This window comes from Pinus tabuliformis, chromosome 1_1 (assembly GCF_031772625.1).
Source record: "Pinus tabuliformis cultivar Carrire ecotype Pingquan chromosome 1_1, CPIR1, whole genome shotgun sequence".
Lineage (NCBI taxonomy): Eukaryota > Viridiplantae > Streptophyta > Pinopsida > Pinales > Pinaceae > Pinus > Pinus tabuliformis.
In genome coordinates, this window is record NC_142297.1 from 298461427 (window position 1) to 298472078 (window position 10652).

Genomic DNA, 10652 nt, shown 5'->3' on the forward strand with positions numbered 1-10652 from the left:
TAAATAGAGATCATGGACTAATTAGGTATTAAGCCATGGATCAAGTGTCACTAATATCGAGGAGAGAATGAACCGCCCGATCACTACATATCGTGACCATCAGATTGTAAGTTACAAAAGTACATAGTAAAGAAACACACTTTACCTAACTCTACACTAGACCAAGTTATACTTAACTATTTCCTATGTGTCGAAATATTCTAACAAGGATGAAATGAAATTTGATATGTGTCATGAAATGTGAATAAGAAATGATATCCCCCCCCCCCAAACTAAAGGTGTTTTTCAGTTTTTGGCAAATGAGAAAGGGAACATAAATGAGGTGAGGGATTTTGCAAAATCACAATTTTAACGTTTAAGGAATTACAGGATTAAAGATTATAAATCAGCATACCTTCACTTACTTGCAAAGTGGACAAGCTATGTATATAGAGAAGAGTGTGGATGTTTTTGCTGGATTATGGAATTTGAAGTAAAAGAATTTGATCTTCTTTCTCTTGGTTGAATGGATAGAGGATGAAATTGGTGTAGAATTCCTGCAGAAACTCCAATAGATCTAGAATTCTGTTAAATTAAACACGAGTAATTTGTTGAAATTCAAGAGAGCAGAGAAATAATTTTCTCCATAAAATAAATTTATTAAATTAACGAAAAATAATAATATATGAACAACTAAACCCCTAATCCCAAAGGGAGGTGGTTATATAGAAATTGTTGAATATAGAAAATTAGGAAAAAACTAGTAAAAAACGAGAAAAGGCTAAGAAAAGCTAAAGGGAGGCATAAAATAGCAACAATGACTCAAGATAGCCTATGCCAACTATCAAGCACAAGGAAAGCATGAGGAGGGATGCATTTCCCAAGGAAGGCAATGTTAAAACATGCTAAAATGGCTCGTGGGACCAAATCCCTTGATTTAAGGGGGAATCTTCATGTGGGACATCAATCCTCAAATAACTGAAGTGGATGAGGTGTGGTTAGGTGTGAACATGCACTTAGATGTCTAAATGGTTTATGAAAGTGGTTGGACCAATATTTCCATAATATTAAGCCTTTAAAGGGAAAAAACATTGGGAAAGTTGGTCCATAGAGCTAGTTTACCAAAAACCAAGTGTGCACATGATTTTTAGTGCATATGGCTAAGTCAAGGATACTTAGGCTAAAGAATAAATGTATATGTTAGGATTATATTCCAACACCCCCCCCCCCCTTCATCCTAAATCACTTACCTAAACTGAGTCCCAAGCAAGATGCCATGTTAGGTACTTAGGTACAATAAATAAAATATCCTCATAAAATGAAGAAAGAGGGAAAACCTTGTGGGAAAAATCATCCCCAAAAGAGGAAAAAATGGCTCAGTGGCCAGAAGGGCTTACTCAACTATGTCCACCACTCCAATCATAGCTCTCAGTTCTAAAAATTTCTTTTCAGTGAAAGACTTGGTGAAGATGTCTGCAACCTGCTGCTCAGTGGGGCAATACTGCAGTGATATGACTCGGTCACAGATAAGCTTGTGGATGTAATGTATGTGAATCTCGATGTGCTTGGTCCTCTACCTCTGAGCTGGATCAATCGATATATGAATGGACCCTTGATTGTCACAAAATATGACAATCGAAAGTGGATACTGAATACCAAACTCAGAGAGAAGCTCCTACAACCAAACAACCCATGTAGCTGCATTCATTGCACCTCTATACTCTGCCTTGGTTGAAGATAAAGAAATCATGGATTGCTTCTTGCTAGACCAACAAAAATTCCCTAAACCAAAGCTAAAAACATAACCAGAGAGTGACTTGCGGTCTGTACCATCACCAACCTAATCAGAATCTGTGTACCCAGTCAGTGAAAGTGAGGAATCTACAACATAAAAAGATACCAAAACTGGAAGTACATTTCACATATCTACGGATTCTCTTTGCAACTTTCCAGTGAAGCTCATCAAGCTCCTACATATATTTGGAACAAACTCCTCCTGCAAAAGATATATCATGTTCGGTGTGAGTAAGGTACAACAAACTCCCAACCAATTGTCGATACAGTGTACTATCCACCAAAGGTGTAGTACCTGCATCCTCAAATCTGATCCCCGAAAGAAAGGGAGATGTTGTTGGCTTGCATTCCGTCATCTAAAAGAGGACAAGTAGATCTGATGCATACTTAGATTGTGCCATCTTGATCCCTGATGTAGATTGAGAAACTTCAAGACCAAGAATGTAGTGCAAAAATCCCAAATCTGTCATGGAAAATCGATCGTGCAACGCTGATTTTGCCGAATCAATAGCTGAGGTAAGGTTCCCTGTCATCAGTTAGTCATCTACATAAAGTACTATCAACAAAAGGGAATAATCATGTCGTAGAAAATAAATGTTTAGATCAAATTTTCATCGAATGAATCCAATGGAAAGTAGGAACGAATCCATCTTTGCATACAAGGCTCTGGGAGCTTGTTTTAGGCCATACAATGATTTCTTTGATTTGTAAATGAGGGAAGAGTTATGAATGTATCCCTATGGCTCCTCCATATTGTTATAGACGTATTTTGGTGCTGCAACCCCAATCTTATATGTCAATAAACTAGGGCTCTTTAACCCCTAAAAGTGTTGTTTCATACGCTAAAGGACCATGGTCAACTGATTACATCATTCCCCAGAAGTTCCACCTGAAAAACCACAGAGAACTGGTCAAAACTAGACCATACTGATTGCTCCACTGTCAGGGTGCGATGCGTACTGACTTCTACACTAGCCGGGTGTGATGCATACTGAAGATGCTCATGGAATCTTCTAGAAACTTCTCCTATGACACTTGCCTCTCTGAATCCACCCAAGGATGAGTAAGAGATCCAAGAAGTCTCTGAGTGGAGCCAAGAAAAACAAGTGGAATGACACTAATCAAAAACCCAGAGATGACTCACACCCTTGCACACATCTATAAATGGATCCCTCATCTGAGAGATCTGGAGGCTAGAATTTGGTAATTTGCAAGGACGTGTTGATAGTTTGTCTTTAAGAAAGAGAATTGTATTTTTGGGTGATCTTGCTTTTCATGAGGTGAAGAGGGCTTTGATGCTGGTGATGAGCCCCAAAAATGGACAATTATTTGGGCTCATTCAACCTCCTAAGTTGACTTAATCCATCATTCTCATTGGTTTATTGCATGTTTTTGATTAATTTTATGTTAATAGAGTGAATTTGGTTAGTCATTATGCCAACAAGTCTAATGGGTGCTTTGTGTAACCTTTTTGGTCCACTTGGAGAAAAAATTCAAGGTCTTAATGAGCACTTGGCAGCCAAATTCGTGGGAGAACAAGCTAGAGGATTTGTAGGAAGGTGTCCCCCTCATTTATGGGCCCTTACCTCGAATTCTCCACCATCATCTCGGAGTTCAAGGGCCACCGAATCAATCAGCACAAGGGCAGCCAAGCAAGTCAAGTAGGACTGCTGTTAACTCCAAGTTTTGGGCAGCCGAGTCCCTAAAGTTTAGGAGGACTGTTGGGTCCTCAATTTGTATAAATAAGAAGGATTAGGGCCTCATTTTGGTTAGCCAGTTAGTCATTTTGTTTTAGCCATTAGTTAGCTAGTTTGTAGTTCGATTTTTATGCAATAGATTAGCTTTCCTTTCAGCTCATGTTCAAGTTCTTCTTGTGGACAGTTTTGATGTAACTCTTCATTTCTTGATCAATAAAGATGAATCTAGCTTTGCACCAGCTCTAAATCTCTCTTAGGAGGCTTTAGCTCTTGGGGTTGGGCCCATCTCAAGCGCCCAATACCTCCTTTGATTATCTTTATGTGTTTTTGCTGCATTCTTAGAATAAAATCTGCTATTTGGATCTAACTCTTGTTGTTTTATTTAGCTTGTTTTTTTATGTGTAAAATAGCTTTTCATGCTCAGATTTAGTTGACAGGTTGTTAATAGAAAAGGCTTCAAGAAAAGGGCCATCAAACATCCATGGTTTCACCTCTCCCTTAGTGGGATCAGGAGCTGTGACTAGGATGACTTTGTTGCCCACAAAAACACTGATTTTGCTTTGCCATGCAATCACTAGTGTTTGACTTTCATGTGTAGAATTTGGTTACAAGTTCAAACTTTCATTTGCTTATTTGCATGAGTTAAAATACATGGTTTCATTGCAGGTCACACTTCTGTTCATTCTCTTTACTAAAAGCTAGCAAATTAGGTCAACGTAACTAGGTCTTTGAATTTATAAGTTTTGTTGGTTCAGATTGGAAAAACGACTTGCAGAGCACCTGTACCACTCCTTCATCTGCTTATTCTCCATCAGCACCATCCACTCCACCCTCTACTTAGAACCCTTGCTTCACGTTTGCCATTCGCTCCCAAAACCCTAATTTTTGTGCAACATTGCTTCACTCTCCCTTGAACAAATTGAACCATCCTCGCCATTCCTTAGCTCCATCCATCAGTTCCTAGGCCACTTCAGACCCCTATCCTACCTCCATATCCACTCATGCATCTTCCCTCACTCACCCATGCTCCAAAATCCCATTTCAGAACATCCTGTAGAAATCTCTGAACATCCTGTAGAACCCCTGCAGACTTCCTGTAGAAGCTCATAAACACGGTTTCGTGGCAGCCAAACTTTGTGAGACTCTCTGGAAGGGTGTTAGGGACCCCTTAGACCCTCTCTGAACCTTCCCAACCTTTCCCAAGCATTTCGCCTCCTTGATCCACCTCTGCACAGTCAAAAATAGCTAGAAGCACATGCATGATCATTCTAATAACTTAGTCAAAAATACAAAAAGATGTTTTCTTCAGATAGTGATAACTTAGAAACATGCATTTTACCTTCCTAGAAGTAATGGCATCTCTTCTCGTAGTTTGCATTCTCATTTTTGCATCAGTAGGACTAGTTGGTAGAATTAGGGTTTGCTAGGGTTTGCGTTCCTTTTTGGCTTTCATTTTCTTTTCGCAATTAGATTAGCTTCCTTCGAGTTAGCTTTCATCCATCAATTAAAAAGCTTCTTCTCAGAGCTCATAGAAATTGGCTTAAGCTCCTAGCGGACTTGTGTCAGCTGACCAAGTGACAGCTGCGGCAAGAGCTAGTACTTGTGCATACAGCACCGTCGCTTCCAAGTTTGTTACGAACTATCGGCTTGATAAAATTAAAGAAGGGAGTTCTAGGAGTTGTAGCATTATTGCTACAATACTAGGGCCGACCATATTTTTGGCGTCGTTGCCGGGGAAGCATCAGAGTATTGGTGATTGCCGCTTTTCTTCTATTTTCCACTACAATCTTCTGCTAAGTAGTTTATTTCATTTCCATTATGCAATTTCGTTTATGCAAAAGTAGATTAGCATTTCCCGCTTTCATAGATTAGCTTTTCAATTCTGCAATTTCACTTCTGCAAGCGTAGATTAGCATTTCAATTCCGTAAGCGTAGACTAGAATTTCATTCCTGCAATTTAATTTGAGCAAAATAGATTAGTCCTTTCCTGCTTTCATTTCAATTCCGCGTTTTCATTTTAGCAAGATAGTTAGTTGCAGTTCAATCTATTTCATTGTTGCAGGTAGAAGTAGAAAAAAAAAACAAAAATCAACCAAAAAGATTTCATTTCATGCCTTGTAGGAGTAGAGATAAGTTAGAAAAATGATTGCACAACACCCCCACTGCTTCACACAGCCAACGTTCTCTCTTCTTCGATGGTTGTGATTAAGAAGAAGCCCTAGGTGGACATCAAGGCATATTTGAAGAACCTCTAGGGGAGAAGAAGAAGAAACCATTCCTCTGGAGCAAATGGCTACAAGCAGAAATGTTGGGAGCAGTACCTTGTCCAAAGACGAGTTTGCAAATCAGCTGGAAGATTTCAAGAGTGATATGAGGCAGTTTCTTGCCATGCAACTGGATACCTTGCGGATCCAAAAGAAGCAAGAAGAAGCCAAGAGGGCTTTGGTCATCTTTTGTCCCAGGTGCACTAGAAAGCATCCTAGGAACGAATGTCCAATGCACTCCCTAGAAGTGTGTTTCATCTGTGAAGAATACCATCCTACAGATCAGTGCCCTTCCTTACCCAGAATCAAAGTTGCATATCAGAGAACCAAAGGAGCCACTGAACCACTCTATTACATGAACCAAAGTTGGCCGCATGGACCTAGATCTTACCAGCAGGAACTGCAAGGGACACTCGAGACCTATTATGACCCCTATCAAGCCACTTTCATGCCTTCTTGGGGTCCCCCTGCTCATCCTTCCTCGTCTACACCTCCTCCTTGTTCCTTCACAGATCCATATTATGCCCTACGAGTTGCTCATTCATTTCACTCTTATGCTCAGCCATAGCCTCAGTGGAATGCACCTTATCAGGAGTGGAGACCCCAATACAACTCTCATCCCGCTCATTTTCCTCCACCACCTGCTCATCCACAACCATCGCCTCCTCCTCCACCAAGGCAACCCCAAATGCCTACCCAACCACAATGCCATCCATCTCCATCTCAATTTCACACTTCCACTCAGCTACCCATACCACCATTTCCAAATCCACATATTGGAGTGGCTCAACTCCATTACAATGTTGAGGCACAACATATCCAAATGACTCCTCTTGAGCTCAATGATCTTCACCATAGCTCAGGAAAAGCACTGCAAAAAAGAGATCATGTTGAAAGCATTGAAGGATCACATCCAGCAAAAGAAGATTCAAAAGAGGAGATCAAAGAACCATGGGCTACACTTGATGAAGAGAATAGATCAGAATCAAAGATCGAGAGAGTTTCCTCATGGTTACCATCAAATCTTCCATGTATTCAAGAGAAAGATCAGCAAAAGGAGGAAGATGAGAAAGTCATGATAGAAAGTGACATGAAGAATGATCCAGATCAGCAAAAGGAGGAAGATGAGAAAGTCATGATAGAAGGTGACATGAAGAATGATCCAGATCAGCAAAAGGACCAAGGATATCAAAGCTATATTGAGACATGGTTCCAGACAGTCACTAAGTTGCAGCAGTACTCTCTTCCTCAGCTATGTTTGATCCCTTCAAGGTCAGATCATTTGGTCTCTGAGATCTGGATACCTATCCAAGCATGCATTTCGAGCCTCCACATCATTTTGTCTCCAATCTCGATGTGCACATGGCTCCATTGGAAGTATTCTTATACTTGAGAATGATTTTGTTTTTCAAGTAGGGTAGGGTAGAAAAAAAAAAAAAAAAGAGAGAAAAAAGAAAAAGAGAAAAAAAATGAAAAAAGAGGAAAATAGAAATCTAAGGTGAAAACCTCCTCGGAGGCGCCTTAGATTGGCTCATTGATTGAAAACCTCCATGAGGTGGTCAAAGGGTTGAAAAAAAAGAGAAAAGAGAATAAGATCTTTGCGTGAAAACCTCCCTTGGAGGCGCCCAAGGCAGGCAATTAGGGTGAAAACCTCCATGAGGCGCCCTAGTTGTTTTTCAAAAAAAAAAAAAAAGAGAGAAAAAAAAAAGAAAAATAAAGCTAATCTCCATTGAATAATTTCATGTTGCAGCAATGACATTGTAGGTTGCAAGAAGGACGTTTCATGACAGGAGGAGCACTCAAATCAAGGTCAAAGGAATTTTTTTTTGCCTTCTACAGGAAGCTCTGTATTTCTACAGGAAACATCCTATAGAACCTTTGGACGAGCCAAATCCAATTTCAAAAGTGAATCTAATGGTGGGAATCTGTTGATTAGACCTGCAAGCACTTGTGTGGCCATCCCTTGCCTTTCTCCATCATTTTTTTTCCACCTCATTGTGCTTCTACAGGAACTTGCTGTAGAAATTGTGGGAAACTAGACATGGACTTCAAAAAGTGGTTTGGCGAACATGGTAGCTTCCTCAAGGGTTCAGAAGCCCTCATGCAATCTTCCAACTCCTCCTCCATCATCTCCATACCTGCATCATAGCCCAAGCTCAGTTTTCCCTTCCATGCAAACACTCGCAAAATGCCTTGAAGAAAAAAACACATGGAACAAAATTTGTTTTTGCCATAACTTGAAAACCATGCATCCATTTGACAAACCGTTTTATGGGGAATTGTACAAGGTTGATGGCAACATGCCTAAGTAGTTTCAGCCAATTCCGGTGCACGGTTTCCAAGAAATCAGCCTCCATCACCATCAGCCATTTTTGCATTTTCTCCATATCCGTGCATCCGTTTCAAAACCTGTTTCATGGGGATATGCATATGGGTGATAGTAGCCTACCCAAGCAGTTTCAGTCGATTCCGATGCACGGTTTCCGAGAAATCGATCGCTGAAATCTTCAGCCATTTTCCATTTTTCTCGAAATCCATGCATCCATTGATCACGATTTTGCTATGGGAGGTGCATCATGATGATAGAAACATTCTCAACAAGTTTCAGATCGATCTGCTTTACCGTTTGGGAGAAATGGTGAAAACAAGTTCTGGTTCTGTGACAATGCAGCAGCAGCAGCTTGAACGTGCAGATTTGAACGTGGAAACAATTCCATGCACCTTAGATCTGGTCAGAGGACACCTGCACAAGGAAAAGCAATCAAAAATCATCAGCCAAGCCCTCATGCAACCAAAGGATCCAAGCATGCAGCAGCAGAATACGAGCATGCAGCAGCAAAAAGCTTCACAACAGCCATTCGACTTGCAGGTACGTGACTAAACTTGTTCCTCTGTTTGCATGAATCTAATCTAAGCATTGCATGAATGAATGAGATGGTTGGGATTAAAAAAATCGGTGGCCAGCTAACTGGCCACCCTCGTCCAGTTCAAACAGCGCTCGGTGGGTGCAATCGACACGTGTGCTCAGCCATCTCAAGAAGAAAATTGAAAACAGGTAGTGGTGCTTGTTTAAAATCCAGCGTAATTGATGGAAGTGAATACAGGCAGAGAACTACAGTTCATAATTACACTGTAGTGGAGACCAACGGTCTACATGGGGCCAACGTGTAGTTGGCCAGCTCACCCTTCATCAACGAAAATCTTCATAAACATTCAATCGAACCCTCACAGCTATTGTTTCTAGTTTATCATCATCCTTGCAGCTGCAACAAGCTCCATAGCAGCAAACCAAGCTTTCCTGGCCGTTTTCTTTTAAAAACCCTCCTGCTTATTATTGTTCTACAGGAAGAAGTTCTCCAGGAAGTACGACACAACTTTCAAAAGCAGAGAAAATGGATTTTTCTTCGACAAATTTGGAGTCCCGAGAAAGATAATTGCTGCAGAGGATGCCAAGCGTCTTAATGCAGTGGAATTCAGTTTTGAGGATATTGAATCCACAACTAAAGCCATCGGAAATGCCAGTAAAGCAGTGGTATCAATAGGACCCACAGAGGATGGACCTAGTTCCAAAGTTACTACAACTGATGCTTTGAACATTATTGAAGAAGCCAAGCTAGCAAATGTGAATCATATTGTTGTGTTTACGAATCTGATGGAGGGTGTTCAAATTTTCTTGATGGAATCTCTTCATTTTTCAACAACTTGTTTGGAAAATCAGAAATATCATTATCAGAGCTTACTGAAAGAATTGTGGAAATGGGATTAAGTTACACTATCCTGAAGGCCAGTTCCACAGATGATTTTATTTCAGAGAAAGACTGCAACCTTGTTCTTAAGGCGAAAGGAAGTGCAGACGTAAACAACAAAGTAATCAATGTAAATTCAGCATTGCATTCCATGGTTTAAGGTTTCAAAGACACAAGTTGCATCTGTGGTAGCTGAGGTTTTCGCAAACACTTCCATCTCAGAGAACAAGACTATTGATGTTGCAGCCAGTCCTTCTGCACCTTCTCTGCCAGTTTATGAGCTTTTAAGTGCCATTCCAACAGATGGAAGAAAGGAAGTTTTCACCGAGGCCCAAGCGAAAGCCAAAGCTGAAGAAGAAGAGCTCATAGCTGCAGAAAATTCACGCAAAAAAAAAAAACAGGAGCTTGCTGAACAACTTGAAGCAGAAGCAAAAAGGCTTGCAGAAAAAGAAGCTGAAGTCACTGAACTTGCTACCCAAGTCAAGGCAGGTGCTGCAACTACTTCATTCGATTATTTTGCAAGCAAGGCTAAAGCATTCGGTGTAGATATTTTTGGGGCCAGGCAAATGATGACAAGTTGGTGGCAAGCCAGAAAAGCACAACCCTACAGATGTATTCAACAACATCAGTGATTGGAACATTGGCATTAAACCAAGCTCCCAAAATAGAGGGGGACAAAACCACACTAACACCCAGGGAGAAAAGACTACAGAGTAGGATGGAAAGGACTGAAAAAGCCCACATCAGTGAGGGCACCTCTAAGGTAGCCACAGCCAAGCTGAAAGGAAAATCACCCCTAGCCAAGCAAGCAAAATCAGAGAAAATTGGTTCAACAGGAAGATAGCAGACTGTTTCTACAGGAAGACAAAGAACTGTTTCTACAGGAAGTTTGGAGAAAGGGCAGCCAAAGGAGAAATCAGCCGAGATGTTAGCCAAAGAAGCTACCAGGGCCATCAAAGACGAGGAGAGAGATTGGTTGCTCAGAGGATGAGCAACACTTTCAGTAGGGGGGTGATGATGAGCCCCAAAAATGGACAATTATTTGGGCTCATTCAACCTCCTAAGTTGACTTAATCCATCATTCTCATTGGTTTATTGCATGTTTTTGATTATTTTTATGTTAATAGAGTGAATTTGGTTAGTAATTATGCCAACAAGTCTAATGGGTGCTT

At 40.7% G+C, this 10652-nt stretch overlaps 1 pseudogene; it reads left to right on the forward strand.

Annotated features, from left to right (window-relative positions):
- The first annotated feature begins 8561 nt into the window (after positions 1-8561).
- On the forward strand, positions 8562-10112 carry LOC149212735 (protein PLASTID TRANSCRIPTIONALLY ACTIVE 16, chloroplastic-like; annotated as a pseudogene).
- The last annotated feature ends 540 nt before the right edge of the window (positions 10113-10652 follow it).